General features: G+C 39.7%; 1 protein-coding gene across 7 annotated transcripts in view; it reads left to right on the top strand.

The window, feature by feature from the left end:
- Positions 1 to 18,802, top strand: part of LOC139471376 (rap1 GTPase-activating protein 1-like) — a 326,858-nt gene that overhangs the window by 104,779 nt on the left and 203,277 nt on the right. The window contains exon 1 of one of the 7 annotated variants that reach the window (XM_071253719.1): positions 3,697 to 3,777. The exons of the other annotated variants lie outside the window; for them this stretch is intronic. The gene's annotated coding sequence lies outside the window, so the exon portion shown is untranslated. Of the gene's footprint in view, positions 1 to 3,696; positions 3,778 to 18,802 lie in introns of those variants that run through there. 7 annotated transcript variants of the gene reach the window in all.

The raw sequence follows: 18,802 nt of genomic DNA, 5'->3' as shown, positions 1-18,802 counted from the left end.
ACCGGGCGGTGTCACTTCTCTCCGAGGACCAGAATTGATATCAGGATATAGGTGGACATGGCGTGTGGAAAAATTTAACAAGGAGTTTGGCTGATTTAAACAATTCTCATATGACAAGGGGTGATTATGGTGGCCAGAAGACTGTGTGGAAGCATTGGGTAATGTTTACATTCAGAGGTGTGGTGAAAAATTATGTTTGGAAGACATTTATCATTTTTCAAGGTGAAGACAAACCAATATTTTCTTTAAGTTATATGAGGTAGTTGCCGTGGTAAAGAGTTTCATGGAGATTTCGGCTCAGGAAACTTGTCGTGAATTTGAACACCTGGTTTCTCCTCACAAAGGAGGCTTTCTTTAAGTGTCGGAGTACAAAGACATTTTTAAAGGTGTATCTTGCTCATGGATTTATTACAAGGTTGAAGAAATATGTTCCCGAAGTGGAATCTTAGAGGTGCTGAATATAGCTGAAAATTCTGAAAGTGAATGTTTCAAAGTCTGACATTTTTATATCCATGGAGTATTTCCAGTGTGGCAATGTCCTTGTTTTCACTGTTGATGGAAGATCTCGCGTGAAACCTGAGCGCTTCAGCTGCAAGTAGCCATCAAATGAAGAGGAGGATACCTGAGAAGAATTTAACGATTCTGAGATGTAATCAGAAGACGACGCTGTGAAATAGAGTCAAGTTGATCTGGATTAGGAGGAATACGAAGTTGAATGAGGATTGATTCAGCCCTGTGTAGATTTGGAAGGATTTGCTCGTGAGGAGTTTCACTCCTGCCAAGGTGTTTCGACCCCCTTGAAATGATTATCTTGTTACAGAGATGAGTGTAAACCATGTAGTGGATAGATACTGAGAAATTTGTCACAGGTGAGAACAAACATTCACTAATTTCAAATATTTTATGAATACATTTTTTAGTTTATTCAAATATTTAAGGACTCTCAGTTTCCAATGTATATGTGAGATGTTAAATTTGAATTGAAAATATATATTTTATTTTAAAAAACTAATTTTAAATTTTGGTAAAAATTGTAATTTTCCATTATATATGAAATTATTGCTTTTTAATACTTCTGACAAAGGATTAAATGTTAAACATATTAAAAAGATGTAAGATATCCTTTTCTATTAAAGAAATGCATAGGATAACCTAAAATTAGAATCTTAAAAATTGGTGTCTTATTTTTAAAGTATGGAAAATCATACCCAAATAAGGTAATGAATTTTTATTATTCTTAAATGTTAATCAATTGTGTTCTCGTCATTTGTTTCTTAAACTTATGAACATATATTATTGTCAGAAACAGTAAAATGGAATAACATTACTTTTGCACAGCTGTTTATCATTGAACATGTAAGTGAATATATGCCAGGCAACGAGAGAGCAATATCAGATCAATAACATATCTTGACACACACAGAAGTAAGAAATGAACATATGATCATCAAGGCTTGGAGGTATTGGATAGTTTGATCTGATTAGATTTATGTACACTAAGTCAATTCTCCTTAGTAAATCTCTTGGCAAGACTATCTGAGATCATGTTACCTCTGAGATGAAGCTTATTGACAATGTCAGAGCCTGTATGGGATCATAGGTAGACAATGTAATTCCATCCCATGAATGATGCTTTTCTTCTAGTCCTTATGCCAATGATAGTGATTGTGTAGTGTGTAGGAGAACATATACCTCTGACAGCAGAATCCTTGTAAGTATTATTGTCATTTAATTTGAACTGATATTCGAGTAGCTTTATCATGGAATTTTGCCTGCAGAGAACATAATGTTGAATCCTACTTAAATCTGATATAAATCTACATTAAAAACTGACTAATCTATCAAGTTACAATATTGAAATATTTTTAACATTTATTTGAAATTTAGAGATTTCTAAATAGCTAACATTATCAAATGTATATTCTATCAAATACTACATCTTCAGGGGAAATAAAAATCAATAACATTTGTATAAGTTTACAAAATATTCTATTTATAGTTTATGTGAAAATAAGATTGAAGTCAAATGATGATTATCATCTTGAGTGAGTGAGTGAGTGAGTATCGTTTTATGACGCTTTTAGCAATATTCCAGCAATATCACGGCGGGGGATGACAGAAACGGCTTTACACATTGTAGCCTGTTAGGAATCGAACCTGGGTCTTCGGTGTGACGAGTGAACGCATTAACCACTAGGCCACCCCACCGACCCTCATTATCTTGACAAAGGAAAGTGTATGGATCATCTAAGGCACTGTCATTCGCAGGGTTATGTCCCCTTCTTGCAACAGAATCCAATAATCATGGGTTTGAATCCAAGATTTGCATCAGATTATGATTCTTGGTTTCTCATACCCATTTTTTAGGGTTTCAGCATAATGGTAAACATCTACAACTGACGTTACTGTCCTCAAAAACACATCTCGGCTATCTTCAGTTCCCGAGAAATTAGAATACTATGTTCATCTTTAGTGTTTGCTTTCTTCAACAGTTGACGACATTCTGGTACATCCACATAGAGTGAACGGATATGAAAATCACAGAAAAAAAATTGAAATACAATTCATCTACTCACAGTTAATGGTATGAAAATCACAGAAAGAAATGGAATCACAATTCACCGTGTGATTTAGATAAAGCAATATCCAGAACCTGATCCAATCTTCAGAAGTCGACGATAATTAATCCTCTTACGTTGGAAATGAACTAACGCTAGAGAGTGAACCTGCATGCTGAAGACTGAACATGGGAAAAGGATAGCCATTGTCTGTATGTGGATCAATCTATCGTGTCATATTGGGTGACATTGTTACAGAATACAGAGGTTAGTCCTCTGACCAGACAACTGTGGTCAACGAATATTCACAAACTATAGATGGCCTCAAGATGGGTCTGAGCCAGTAACTGATTCCGATAATCAAGAGTCTCGACTCGGCAATGTAATCATTGGTCCATTTGGATTGTAAGGAGTGATTTCCTAATGTAGGTAGTGAATCTTATTGTTATTTCACTTGGGGAATATATGTCTGCAGGTTCTTTGAAAGTGTGCTTGAAGCATACTTCCGGCAGACGTGAGTTGAGTTCAGACGATTGATCCTGAATTTGACTGAATGAAGATTTAATCCAGTTGGGATACAATGTAAGGATTTGCTTCAAATTAACTTCATCACAAGGTTTTGTTACAGAAGATAATGTAAGGCAAGACGATGGATGACCTTGGGATAAATTTCTGGAGTTGATGGAATGGTACTCATTCATCTACACTAGCTGTTTGAAAGGTGCAGGTCTTGTTTCAGAGTGTGTTTGTTGGTGATTCTTTGTACTTGGCCGATCAGTGATGCATTCATGCACAAGGACTGCGATTACAAAAAGATTTACGAAAACATTGACGATTGATTGCATGCTTTTTTCATGATCCTTAAACATTGTGGACCATACTGAACAAGAAATCCAGACACAATCTGAAAAAGGTGGCTCTAAGAGTATGAACACAATCTGAATGATTCCTTTGAATGATATCATGATGGATAGTTGACACATTCATCAAGGCACCTGGTGTTGGACGACCAGAGACACCATCGTCATCACTGGGCACGACTGTTTGACTTTTGTCGTCCTTGACCCCAAAGTGGGGTCGCTCTTCTTGAATTTTCTTCACTGTGTTCAACATCAATGGTGTATATATCTAAGATGCCGCGGAGGTCCTATTCTCTGGTTGGCCGCAAGTCCTGCTGTTGGTCTTTACTGGGGAATATATGTGGCCATGGAAAACACAGGTAAGATGGGTCATGGTGCTTCAGACTGCCGATTGTTTATGTGAGACCTGTTTCTAGAAACATGAATACCAATGATGGCTTGTGGTTTAAACTCGCAAATGTTTATCTGAAATCTGGTTGTAGAAACGTAAGTACCAATGGCGCCGTGTGGTTAAACTACCAATTATTTATCTGATGTGTATGTATCAATGGTGCATTGTGGTTCAAACTGCCTAATGTTTATGTGAGACCTGTTGGTAGAATCTTGAGTACCAATGGCGCCTTGTGGTTGAAACGACCAATTATTTATCTGATGTGTATATACCAATGGTGCATTGGGGTTCAAACTGCCTCATTTTTATGTGGAGTACCAATAGCACTTTGTGGTTCCAATTCCCAAATGTTTATCTGAGATTTCGGGTTGTCGAATTAAAGTAAGCAGCAATGGTGCAATGGTTGAAACTCCCAAATGTTTATGTGAGATCTGTTGGTATAAATGTACTGTATTTGACATAATAAGCACCAAGGATACTCTCAATATTAGAAATAGGGGCTCTTATTAGAATATTATTTTAGTGAACAAAACAGAGTTGAAAGATAAATTTCGTGGTTTATGCTGACAGCCTGAAATGTTTGTATATGACATATATTTTTCCAGAATTTAATTGCCCATAATTAAGGGTGCATATAACACACGAGTGCGTATTATACGCGAATAAATAAGTCTTTGTACATTGATCAATCGGAAGGGGTGCTAATTGGGATTGTTCACTGGCCAATATATTAGCAAATATCGCCATGGGAGCTTATTAGAGCGGAGCGCTTATTATGTCAAATATGGTATGTACCAATGGTGCATTGTGTTTCAAACTCCTAAATGTTTATGTGAGACCTGTCAGTAGAGATATATGTTCCAATGGTGTCTTGTGCTGAAAAAACTCCCAAAGTTCATCTGAGATCTGTTGGGAGAGATGCTTGTACCAATGGTGCCTTGTGGTTCAAAACATTTATCATTGATTCCATTGGTCCAATTTGTTGGAATTAAGAGATTAAGAGATTAAGCAGAACAATTAAGTCTAGGCAATGAAACAAGTGGTTGATAGCATGAGCATTGATCCATGTATTCAGATACGGTAACACATCTGAGAATAGATAGGGGTTGATGTTGGAATGGACATGTAGCAGGGCATGGAGTCATCCCACAGATGATATCCTTACCTCATCATGGGGTTAACCTCATGGGGTTAACCTCATTGGTCATGTGAAAAAGGCAACCGAAGGTTAGAAGGTCAATGGTTTGAATCCCATCACAGGTTTCGGGAATTTTATGACGCTACAGACATACGGGGGGTGGGGTGGTTGGGGGGGACCAGGATTAGCCTTCACACATCAGGGACATGAACCTGGTCGTTAGCCAACATAAGTAAACACTTGACTACTCCACCACCTGGTGATTTTATAAGAAGATGCTGCCATGAGGCTTCCTAGTTAGAATAGCTCCCCAGCAACCTAAGCTGGTGGTATGTTGTGACCAAATGGGTCGGGTGGTCAGCCACGGTGACTTGGTCAACAGCATGGAATGTTGCTCATAATATCAATCACTGGATTGTCAACCCATGAAGATTCAGGGTAGAATAGGTCTTCAGCAACCCATACTTGCCTTAAAAGGCGACAATGCTTGTCGTAAGAGGCAACTAATGGGATCGGGTGGTCAGACTCGCAGAATCGCAAACTTGGTCATATAGCTGAATATTGCTGAGAGTGGCATTAAACAACAAACACTGGATTGTCTGACCCAAACTTGTATACTTACAGGATGGAATACGACTGAGTTTTGCTTTAACAACAAACATGAATGTTCCAAAAACAACATAGACGCTAAATAGCACTGCAGAACTTAGAACTGTTTGCAGCAATCGATGACTGCAGGTGTTTAATTATTACTAGGATGTCATTTCAGTTGCAACACCAGCTGTCAGTGTAGTTTAGCAAGGACTGATCAATAGTACCTGACTCTCTGGTTCATCCTCGTCTGGAATCTGGATTCCAGACAACAAGGGATGAATAACTGTCCTGTGTATGAAGTCTGAGTGAATGTTGTTTTCAGTGAGTAAGCATGGTTTTTCATCGCTTTTAGCAATATTCCAGTAACTAATAGTAGTTAGAAGTGATTCTGTTCCAGAAGGGGGTGGTCAGGTAGCCTAGTGGTTAAAGTGTTCGCTCGTCACACAGAAGACCCGGGTTCAATTCCTGACATGGGTACAATGTGAAGCCCATTTCTGGTGTCCCCCGCCGTGATATTGCTGGAATATTGCTAAAAGCGACGTTTAACCATACTCACTCACTCACTCACTCACTCACTGTTCCAGAAGATCTTTAGAGGGAAATTCCAACATGGTGATCTGCTAAAAATAGATTAAATTTTGCTTTTACCCAATTTTGCAGTTATGAAAAAAATATGTCGATAACATCGAGTATGACCCCCTAATAAATATATATCAGATTTTGTACCTTTTCAATGTCATTAACACTACATACAGGCAAATATGTGCTGGTGGCCTGTATTCAGAGTATTTATCCAAGGTGTATGTTTAAAGTCTAGATGAATAATCTAATTGTGGGAGAAACCTAATATTCCTGTTAATATCTGCGGTATCCATGCTTGTCGTAAGAGGTGGTTGGTTGATGCATGTCATCGTATCAAAATTGCGCAGATCAATGTGCATGATGTCAATCACTGGATTGTCTGGTCCAGACTCACTTATTTACAGACCGCTGCCATATAGCTGGAATTGCTGAGTGTGGCTTTAAACGTCAAGCAAACACACAAATAATCTACCAGGAACTGACGAACTGAGAGAAGAAAAGGGAAAACTACCATGTTCGACCCAATAAGCCCCCAGGGCGCTTAAAATAAAGACAGAAGGGGTGGGTGCTTATTGAGACCAATTCAGAGTCAAATTGGCGTAAATTCGTCAGTAAGCCTTACCATATTTTCTTGACAATAGTGTGCACTTTTTTTCCAAAAAACACAGCTGTGTAGAAGGGGGTACGCCTTATACACAAATTAATGAGTTTTTATGTTTTTTCCCCGTGGAAAGACATTACTGTGAGCACGTAACACCGGAAATACCATGTCAACAAATCCATACTGAAGTTAGCAAATTATTCATGTAATTACACTGTCTGGCTATAAAAAGTGTTCTTTGTATATCTGGACTTATGTTTGTAACTTATTTCATTTATTTTATTCAAAATATCTTTTAATGTTGTTTTAATTAATAGCGGCGAAATCGTGCGCTTATTTGTGGAGAGGCGCTTTTAAGGTTGATTTCAGTATGCATTCTATTGTCAGGCACACTTGTTAATGTCCACACAACACTTACCTTGCAGATTCACAGTATTTCATGATTACTATTAATAATGTAGATGGAACATTCAGTTTTGAGAATACCTCATCATTTATATATCAGTTTCCTAAATTTTGAGCACATTAATAAAATCATGAACATTTATATAATTTCTCACATACAGCAACACCTTCACCCAAAGACAGCCTCTGTGGTCTAGTGGTAGAGGGTCTGCCCGGAGAGCGGAAGGTCTGGGGTTCGAATCCTGGCCGCGTCATACCAAAAGACGTTAAAAGATGGTACTTGTTTTTACCCTGTCTGGCGCTCGGCATTAAGGGGCTAAAACAAGGACTGGTCTGCTCGGAGTCAGTATACTGTGTCTGAGTGGGATATTCGTGTTAAACTGCGGCATGGTATCTCAGTGGGCTAGCATTATCAATCGTCATCAGTCCGAACTAGTACAAGCAGCCACACACACATGTGCATGCATGTCGCTATATAAGTGCAATAATCTTGGACACGACATTAAACCCAATTTCACCTCAACTCACCTCACCTCACCTCACCTCACCTCACCTCACCTCACCTCACCTCACCTCACCTCACCTCACCTCACCTCACCTCACCTCACCTCACCTTCACCCAATGACATTACCATGCAGTCTTGTCATAGTCAGGTATGACTTGTATAGAACTTTTAAGAGTCGAATTCAACCAGAAAAAAAACTATCTACATTAACATCAAGAACCCTTTGACGTCTGTTTATTCAATTTAGGCTCGGATTGTTAGATCTCATGATAAATGAAGGAAGAAAAATGTCCTGAAAAGACGAAGAGGTTGTGCCCATTATGTTATTCAGCTATAGAAAATGAAATTCATTTTACTTTTTTCTGTCATTATTGTGATCTAGGAAACAAGTTTATACCAGAACGCTATCTGTCAAATTATCCTGTACCTGCTTATATTTTTCTTCATTCTTCAAAGGATCATGCTGTCATATTAACACTGGCTATATATATTAAAAAAATGCCATTTCCCTCAGAAACAAATTGTTAAACATGAGTATATATCCAAATATGTAAAACTACTTATTAGTAATGGGCCGGAGGCCTTACATGGAAGAAATATCTTCGACTTTGACTTAGTCTTATTTTAAATGGAAGCAATATGAAAACTGACTTAAATTTGGAAATATTTCACTGTTTGTTTGTTATGACATCATATTTGTTTGACAATTTAACTTTTTAGTCTATAATCAATTGGCGATTGATTGACTTTAATGAATGTCATCAATGGTATCCAGATACTTAAAGGAGTGCCTTTATCAGTGAATAAAATTCCCCCAAATTTCAGTCCGACAACCGGACTGGCAACATGTAAAGTTACGAGACCAGATAACATTTTGCCAGTCTAGGCTAATGAACAAATTAACGAAAGGGTAAACACAAGAACAGTACTGTTTAATGGTAGTTCTCAGAAAATAACAATAAACTGGGGGATTATTAGCTTGGGTACTTTAACCCCTGACCATCAGGAATGCAAATTTTCTAAACTGACCGTCGGCCAAGAAAATAGACTGTCTCGGACTGTCAGGCAGGCAGGTATTTAAACACTGGCTATATATGATTGTTTATTTATACAAAACCATATCAGCAGATATCTAACTGCCTAAAAAGACAAATGGTATTTTGGAGTACATTTTATTTTAGGTAAAGAGTTCCTTCAGATGTTAAAGCTTCAGCATTCCTAATGGTAACATAACTGGTTAGAGTTATCTGCTCTTTGATGGTTTTATTGCTTGTTTTATTGGACAATTACAAACAATGTTTATGTCAGTCACAGCAGTGTAATTACGTCCCGGTCGGCTGTGATCATCCTCTCTGACAGAGTGCTATTACACTGAACAACCCCCTGTGGTGTCAAATGATTCGTGATTGGATGATTAGTGGAAAATCAATTGTTTCGCTGATTACAGTTGGTCTTCGTAATGAATGACTTGGAGCGGGATATAATTTATAATGTGTTATTTGTATCATTCATGTAATTTATCAAGTAGTAATGCAGGCTGGATAAATGAACACAATGACAAGCACTCATGTTGGTGTCATGGCTGGATAATTGAAAGTTGTTGGATTTTTAAGACTGCTCTGTATGTAACGTGGATTAGAAATATGGTTTTGTTGAATTTATTTTGTTAGTATTAAAAAAAAAGATTTTGTGTCAAGAATTCATTTAAAAATACATTTTTTTAATGGTTTAAATATTCAGTTTTATAATTAATAATGTTTAAAGTTTAAAAAGATTTTGCAGCAATTACATATGATGAAAGCTGAAGTCCGCAATATTTTAGTTACTTGGTGTTTTTCCATTGGAAATAATGCAAGGCAGTACATTGTTGGGCGGTAAAGTCTCGCAATACTGTCACTATTTTATTGCAATAAGTGAGTATGGTTTTATGCCACTTTTAGCAATATACCAGCAATATCAAAGCTGGGGATACAACAAATGGACTTCACACATTGTACCCATGTCGGGAATCGAACCCGGGTCTTCAGCGTGACGAGCGAACACTTTAATCACTAGGCTATACCACCAACCCTATTGCAATAAGTTGTTTGCTTGTTCTTTAGTGTCGCACTCAGCAATATTCCAGCTATATAACGGTGGTCTGTAAATAATCAAGTCTGGACCAGACAATCCAGTGGTTGACATCATGAGCATCGATCTATGCAATTGGGATACAATGACATGCATCAACCAAGTAAACAAGCCTGACCACCTGATCCTGTTAGTCGCCTCTTTTGACAAGCATAGTCGCCATTTACGATTGTGTATTTTGTTTGTTGCGTTGCACTACAGACAGCCACAGTTCAGCTCTGTCATATGGCCTGTAAATAACGAAGTCAAACTGGTGGTTGATATAAGAGCAACCGATACGGCACCAGTAGGATAATTATCAGTTGAAAGTCTGAATGTTTCTCATATTGAAATAAATCATTGTGGACTAATGTGTATTTCAGGAAAAAATAAGAAACCTGTAGAAATAAAAACACAAGAAAGGAATATTTTAAAAAGAGCAATATTAACACAAACAGATACTGACAGCCAAATCGCTTGGGAGATGCTGTGGACAAAGGGAAATAACTCCTGTCAGATTATGTGCTCCAAGGATATGTGCTGGAATGTATCAAGATAAAGTGCATGTATTTTATCGGAAGGGTATTTTGAAAGTTTACAAAGAAAGACTAAACCCTCTGCCTTTATTTACGACGACTTGAAGCTCATGATCACAAAGTATTCTATACTTATTTTAAATGATAAATATAAAACTTCATATACATATCACAAGTATGTACTGTATATTTTGAAGCTCTGCCTAAAGTAATATTATGTCTCAAGCAAACAAGCTAGGCCCTTAACCCCAAAATATTAATTGGTCAGTCTCTCACAAAATGTTTCTTTTTTGAAATTTCAGGAAATCATTTAAATATTTTGTGTTAATTTTTTCTTTTTTTTTACATTTTTTTATTAGGTCAATAAAACAAATTGAAATAGTTTTTGCTTCATTTTCTAATAATTGCCATAACTAGGATTACAATAAATTCAATCTAAAGATATATCTCACATCATAAGGCTGAATATGTGTTAGTTTAAAAAAAAGACATGCAATATAAACCTTCGGTCAGTTTGCTTCTAAATGCATAGAACCTGGCTCATTTGATTTGATTTTTGATGGTAAGATTAAAAAAATTAGTTTCTGTGAAAATGTGATGAAAAACATGTCCTGTATTGTTTGACTATTAGTGGAATCATTTGTTTTTCTTGTAGAAATCGTGTCAACTCTGTTATCTGCTAGCCCTTTCGACTGCGGCCAGCAAAAATTGTAGAGGGCAAGTTGCTATTTACATCAGGGTACTAATGATTGGGGTGAGATGGGATGAAAATGATTAGGCCTGATTACACTTTTCGACACCAAGAGGTCGGTCTGGGTGGTAGAGTGATGATATAACTGGAACACTGTTAAAAGCTGAGAAGGGGGGTGGGGTTGTGAGAAGGGTGGGGTTGTGAGAAGGGGGGTGGGATGGTGAGGAGGGGGGTGGGGTAGTGAAAAGGGGGGTGGGGTAGTGAAAAGGGGGGTGGGGGTAGTGAGAAGGGGGGTCGGGTGGTGAGAAGGGTGGGGTAGTGAAAAGGGGGGTGGGGTAGTGAGAAGGGGGGGTGGGGTAGTGAAAAGGGGGGTGGGTTAGTGAAAAGGGGGTTGGAAAGGGGGGTGGGTTAGTGAAAAGGGGGTTGGAGTAGTGAAAAGGGGGTGGGGGAGTGAAAAGGGGGGTGGGGTAGTGAGAAGGGGGGTCGGGTGGTGAGAAGGGTGGGGTAGTGAAAAGGGGGGTGGGGTAGTGAGAAGGGGGTGGGGTAGTGAAAAGGGGGCTGGGGTAGTGAGAAGGGGGGTGGGGTAGTGAAAAGGGTGGGGTAGTGAAAAGGGGGGTGGGGTAGTGAGAAGGGGGTGGGGTAGTGAGAAGGGGGGTGGGGTAGTGAGAAGGGTGGGGTAGTGGAATAATCATACTGTTGTTAAACCCATCTCACTCACTCACCCTTGAATTAAGTCTTCTTTCTATTCTTCCCGAGAGAAATCTCTCATAAATCTTCCTTTTGTCTAAAAGTTTTATGAAATGATCATTGTACAATATTTCCGAGTTGAGAATGTTAAGTCTCCAATTACCCTTAGCATTTTTTAAGAAATAAACAAAACAAGTTGACGTTAAAATCCCATATAAGGTTACAGCCATTCCTGTAGGCTTACCGTCTTTAGACATACACTTGTTGCAGATTATGTGCCAAAGTCAAAAGGATTAACTTAATCCGAGGGATTTTAGTCCCAAATCTTTCTGTTTACATCGGTTTTACAAAAATAAACACAAGACTCTATCTCACCGAGCACCTGTCCAGGAGTGCCAGTAAAAGTGTGCTGGTATTTGCATTGAGGAATTTTCTTGAAGGATTTGCTATTTTGAGATTGTGATGAAAGTCACTGAAATATCAAGGGGTAAGTTTTTATGAATGTCTTATTTTAATCTGGTCTTCGGGATGAGGATTTGGAAACCTGTTCAGAAATGATTGCTTCAGTCTTAGGTTTGTATGTTTAGGGGAGTAAGAAATATGAAATTATTGATTATGAATGTGATAATCTGTTGTACTTAATCCATGATCCAAGCAACAAGTGTATTTGGTTACACCTCCTGAATGTGGTGTTTTAAATTTATTTCAAAACTGTCAAATTCACAACTTGTTCAAACTAAATAAGGGGCGGTCGGGTAGCCTAGTGGTTAAAGCGTTCGCTTGTCACGCCGAAGACCCGGGTTCGATTCCCGACATGGGTACAATGTGTGAAGCCCATTTCTGGTGTCCCCCTGCCGTGATATTGCTGGAATATTGCTAAAAGTGGCGTAAAACCATATTCACTCACTCAAACTAAATAATTCAAGCTTTTCATTAATGTTACATGTTCCAGTGTTTGCATTTATCATGGAGGAATACATAGGTTGTAATTATACCCCCGACAAAATGTTGGGGGTATATAGTTATACCAAGGTTCCGTCCGTCCGTCCGTCCGTCCGTCCGTCCGAAAACTTTGTCTGCGCGATTTCTCTTAAACTATTCAGTGGATTCATCTCAAACTTAGTACATATAATCTGTGTCATATGGAGGGGTGCAGTCAACAGAAAAAAATTGTTTTTATTAATTTTCCATTTTTTAATGAATTTTTCAAACCCTAATGTCTGTCCAAAAACTTTGTCCGCGCGATTTCTCTTAAACTATTCAGTGGATTCATCTCAAACTTAGTACATATAATCTGTGTCATATGGAGGGGTGCAGTCAAAAGAAAAAAATTGTTTTTATTAATTTTCCATCTTTTTATGAATTTTTCAAACCCTAAGTTACCCTATCCTAGCTATTTAATTTAATACTGACACACTAGGCGTGTCGGGGGTATTAGTGAGTCACGCTCACTTTTGCACTTGTTCTTGTTAAGTTTATTAGTTCTAATTTACATGAAAGAATAACTTGGTGTTTGTGTTAGCTTCTTATATGGGTTGGAGTGTGTTTCCATTGGTGTGTGGATGAACTAATGCAGACCAATACCCAGTGAAGCACCTGTACAATCCCTTCTACAGCTCTGCACTGGTGATGAAAGTAGAGGATAAGGTCCAGGAATATTTATACTCACATGACGGCGGTCTGTAAATAATCAAGTCAGGACCAGACAGTCCAGTGATTGATATCATTAACATTGATCTACGCCATTGGGATATGTTTTTATGAATCATCTAAGGTGGGGGGCCTGACCACCTGATCCCGTTAGTCGCCTCATATGACAAGGGTAAGTGAGAAGTAAGTGAGTGGTGGGGTGCGTGAGAAGGGGGTGGGGTGGAGAGAAGGGGGTGGTGTAGTGAGAAGGGGGTTGGGGGTGAGGAAGGGTGGAGGAAAAGAGGGATGGGGGAGTAATGAGTAGGGGGTGGAGTAGTGAGAAGGGTGGGGTGGTGAGAAGGGTAGGATGGTGAGAAGGGGATGGGGTAGTGAGAAGGGGGGGTAGTGAGAAGGGGGTGGGGTAGTAAGAAGGGGGGTGGGGTAGTGAGAAGAGGGGGTAGTGAGAAGGGGGGGTAGTGAGAAGGGTAGGATGGTGAGAAGGGGATGGGGTAGTGAAAAGGGGGGGATGTTGAGAAGGGGATGGGATGGTGAAAAGGGGGGGATGGTGAGAAGGGGATGGGATGGTGAGAAGGGGGGGTAGTGAAAAGGGGGGGATGGTGAGAAGGGGATGGGATGGTGAGAAGGGGATGGGATGGTGAGAAGGGAGGTGGGGTAGTGAAAAGGGAGGTGGGGTAGTGAGAAGGGAGGTGGGGTAGTGAGAAGGGAGGTGGGATAGTGAGAAGGGAGGTGGGGTAGTGAGAAGGGAGGTGGGGTAGTGAGAAGGGAGGTGGGATAGTGAGAAGGGGAGGTGGGGTAGTGAGATGGGGTAGTGAGAAAGGGGGTGGGATAGTGAAAAGGGAGGTGGGGTAGTGAGAAGGGAGGTGGGGTAGTGAGAAGGGAGGTGGGATAGTGAGAAGGGGAGGTGGGGTAGTGAGATGGGGTAGTGAGAAGGGGGTGGGGTAGTGAGAAGGGAGGTGGGGTAGTGAGAAGGGAGGTGGGGTAGTGAGAAGGGAGGTGGGGTAGTGAGAAGGGGGGATGGGGTGGTGAGAAGGGGGGTGGGGTGGTGAGAAGGGAGGTGGGATAGTGAGAAGGGAGGTGGGGTAGTGAGAAGGGAGGTGGGATAGTGAGAAGGGAGGTGGGGTAGTGAGAAGGGAGGTTGGGTAGTCAGAAGGGGGGGGTAGTGAAAAGGGAGGTGGGGTAGTCAGAAGGGGGGGTGGGGTAGTGAGAAGGGAGGTGGGGTGTGAGAAGGGAGATGGGATAGTGAGAAGGGGAGGTGGGGTGGTGAGAAGGGAGATGGGGTGGGGGAGGAGGGATGTGGTGAGAAGGGGGATTTAGTAGGGGGGGGAAGGGATGGGATCCTTGATCAGGTCCCAGTATGCACACTGTTCCTCCCCGTGGAACCAACTGATGATGAATGATGACATGGATGTGCTCGTGCTATCAACCACTGGTGTTTGTGTCCCAGGCTTGAATAGATATAGTCACTTGAGATAAATTGCTGACTGCCATAAAATATTCATTCAAACACTTACTTACTGTTGAGTGGAATAATCATTAATGCGAGATTGTTATAGATCCACTCACTCACTCACTCACTCACTCCAGTATCAATTGATCAACAACAAGTCATGTGTCCGATAGTATGGTCAAAAGTGACGAGTTTGGGGACAATTTTGAAGTTCTGTCTAGAGCGACAGCAAATTGTTCCTAAAGTAAATCTCACATTGCAGACGTACTCATGGTGCACTCTCATGGTGCATCATTGCACGTCACAAAACACTGTCACAGAACATAAAAGGTTTTTTTTTTTTTCTTATCGTAGAACATTGTGAGCTTTTTGGGAGCGAACGTAATTGTTTGGTAAGTATAGTAATTTATCCCCGTCATTAAATTCCTTCACAAAAAATAGAAAAAGGAGGTAGTGATTCTATGGAAGAAGTAATCAATTTGCTTTGGGCTTAATGTAAGGGAAGCTATTATCTTGATAGAGCTGTGGTTAAGCTAGAGTGTACAGGCCGAGGGTTACAGACGGGAGTGAAGCTAACAGTCGGTGGAAGGTCAGCTAATATTGTTTTCGTTTTAAAGGCATTTGTCCGAAGTCGTCCTTTTCTGTAACCTTCAAAAAGACTGTTCCCCTGTCGATGAATGTTATGTGCCAAAATACGACAAACCAATCAGAATGCGAGTATAACTTCAAGTACTTTGGTCAAAGAATCCCCCAGGAATAATTTTTTATTTTAGCAAGCCTGACCACCCGATCCTGTTAGTCGCCTCTTACAACAAGCAAAGTCGCCTTTTGCGACAAGCATGGGTTGCTGAAGACCTATTCTACCCCGGATCTTCACAGGTCTCAGCAAATGAGATTATGAAGAGATGGCAGTGTTTACTTCAGGTGACATTGGTATGCTCACTGTCAGTCAATATGTGAATATTTGGTGTAGATAAGACAGGTTGATAAACAGTTGTAAGGAAACTATTGTCACGTTCAGAAGAGATGAACAAATAAAGATGGCCACCGCAGTTTACTTGATTTTTGTCAATACAGAATGAATGGGAAGCACAAACACAAACTCTTTGGAGAATCTGTTATTTCAGTAGGGGAAAGTAAACATTTGTTTATTGATTTGTTGTGTAGGTAGTGATTATTAATGTTTAAGATGATTATATGGATGTTTGCCATATCTATTGTTGGCATAGCTCATCGGAAATGATAAGGTTTCAGTATATTAAGTGAGTGAGTGAGTGAGTTGGGTTTAACGCCGCTTTTAACAGTATTCCAGTTATATTGCGGCGTGTCAGCTTAATGTGGGAGGAAAGCCCGAAGTAATGCAGGTCTCGGACGTTTACCACTTCGGTGAAACCCACGAGCACGGGTATGGCGTTGACAAACCTAGAAACATAATCGGGGCGAACCGGGATTCGAACCCACAATCATAGGTTTCTGGCGTGCCCAAGGGACGCAACTCTGCACAGCGAATCGCGGCGCCTTAGACGACTGGGCCACACGTGCCCCCCAGTATATTAAGAAAGTTTTACATGATATTCAAATTCACAAAATGGCTAATCAGGTCCATGGCTTTTCATGGCCTCCGTGGTCTAGTGGTAGAGTGTCTGCCCAAAGAACAGAAGGTCAGGGGTTCTATCCCCTGCTGTGTGATACCAAAAATATGTTAAAAGATGGTACTTGTAGTTACCCTGTCTGGTGCTGGGCATTAAGGGGCTAAAACAAGGACTGGTCAGCTCAGAGTCAGTATACTGTGTCTGAGTGGGGTATTCATGTTAAACTGCGGCATGGTATCTCAGTGGCCTAGCACTATTTAATCAGACTAGTACAAGCAGCCACACACAAGTGCATGCAGATCACAATATAAGTGCAATAATCTTGAACAAGATGTTAAACCCCATTTCACCTCCCCTCCCCTGCATCTGTCTGTAAAAACATTAGTTTGGCAACAGATCAACTGAATATGGTACATATGGTATTGTAATGGAATGGGATTTGGGGCTGCAATTTGATTGGTTGAAAAGCATTGTTAAATGGCATTGATTCCTGAAAATCTTTAGCACATTTAAAATAGATTTTTGATAACTACCGTAGTCGACGTAAGCGCCCTGCTCTAATAAGCGCCATCGGCGATATTTGCTAATATATCGGCTAGTGAACAATACCAATTAGCACCCCTTCCGATTGATCAATGTACACAACACTTATTTATTCGCGTATAATACGCACTTGTGTATTTTATGCACCCTTAATTATGGGCAATGAAATTCTGGAAAAATATATCTCTCGTATATAAACATTTCAGGCTGTCAGCATAAACCACGAAATTTATCTTTCAACTCTGTCTTTTCACCAAAATAATATTCTAATAAGAGACCCCTATTTCTAATTTTGAGAGCGCCCTGGGTGATTATTACGTCGAATACGGTATTCTCTTTTTTTCAGTCCCAAATTTGACAAAAATGTTTTTTTGTTTGTTAAATGGATAACACATAGATTCAGTCTTTAAGGATTGTTGGATTTTCAAGCATACAGTGTTATCAAGAGTTTAGTCAATATCTAAGTGATAGGGTATCGAGCTGACTAAATTGCAGGAACTCAAAAACTTCAGCACCAAATCAAACGATATATTCCTTGTCTTCTTTTCCTTTAATTTTGCACTTTTAGACAAAACATTTTTTTGTAGAGGAACGCTAAACCTCATTATAATTGCTAATCTACGAAAATGCTTTTTCAAAATGGAGAATAGAGACTTATATTAAACTTCACATTTGAAAATAGGATTAACTTTTTCTTCAGTTGATATTTATAATTTTTAGTTAAAATAAAACTTGCTAACAATGCCATCTATAATAATCCTGTCAACATAAATGGACTTCCAGAATTTGGAAAGGTGAATTAAACTTGAGTCGACTTATACATCCCAATAAAAAACAAACAATTTTTCATAGTATTGAGTCAGATTGTGTTATTCACAGCTAGACACCGATGTTGACTGTAAACTAAAGCATACACACAATCGTGTTTATATGAAGGAACCGCTAATTGAGCTAGAGCTGATCGCCAAAATGCGTGGAATTCCACAGACACACTTAAACAAGTGTGGTGAAAACTAACAAACATCGGTGACAAAATACGTTTCTTTGTTCTTTCACACTTATCAAAAGCTTGAGCACCAGTGTCGTAAATCGGGCATCTATATAAACATGGACGATGTCAATACGCTTGTACGCCCCGAGGGCACGTAGACCGAGCCTGCGGTATTTCTCAATATGGATGTACACAAGGAAGGACTACTGTGGCGTATTTGCTCACAGGGTTGGAGCCCTCCCCATTCTACAAGGTTAGGCATCAGGGACTCGCGCGGCTTCCAAATCGGGAAAATAAACAAGTAAACATATTTGGTTGCAGTCAATTTACATGCTCGTTTACATCACCGGTCACATGACCTAACTGTCAGTTGGGATAAACTCTCCTCTAGTTTTGCGAGTATCTTCGTTCATAATTTTTTCTCGGATGTTTAATGCGTCGGTGGTAGTAGTCCGTTTTGTGTTTGGTGGATATTTGCTTCCCTCGTGTTTTGTGAATGGGGTTGAAATGATTATTTGGAGTTCATCAACCGTACGAGATTGAGGATGAAGTCAACCATAGTTATTGTGGGAAAATGACATTTAAGACAGGTGGGAAGTGATTTCAGGACTTGTGTTTTAAGTGTGTTTGTTTTCGTCGCAGTTATCTGCCTTTGTTGAAGCTGTCGAGGAAGAAATAATACTTCACAACTGAGGCACTGCTTCTAAAGGATCTTGTTATTGAAATCGGAAATGACAAATGCTGTTTCATTTCTTGAAGGAATTCTAACATTGAAAATACTTGGATCAGGTTGCCGTACAAACGAAAGATTCTCCTTCATCAACTTCTGGATTTAACGCACATGTTTGAATTATGATCAACTCGAGTTTCTCACTGTTATCTTGTGAAATATCAAAAGAATTTCAGCAGATATTTAGATTG

This window comes from Haliotis cracherodii, unplaced genomic scaffold (genome assembly GCF_022045235.1).
Source record: "Haliotis cracherodii isolate W230 unplaced genomic scaffold, xgHalCrac1.p SCAF_22, whole genome shotgun sequence".
Taxonomy (NCBI): domain Eukaryota; kingdom Metazoa; phylum Mollusca; class Gastropoda; order Lepetellida; family Haliotidae; genus Haliotis; species Haliotis cracherodii.
This window is presented reverse-complemented; position numbering and strand designations above follow the sequence as displayed.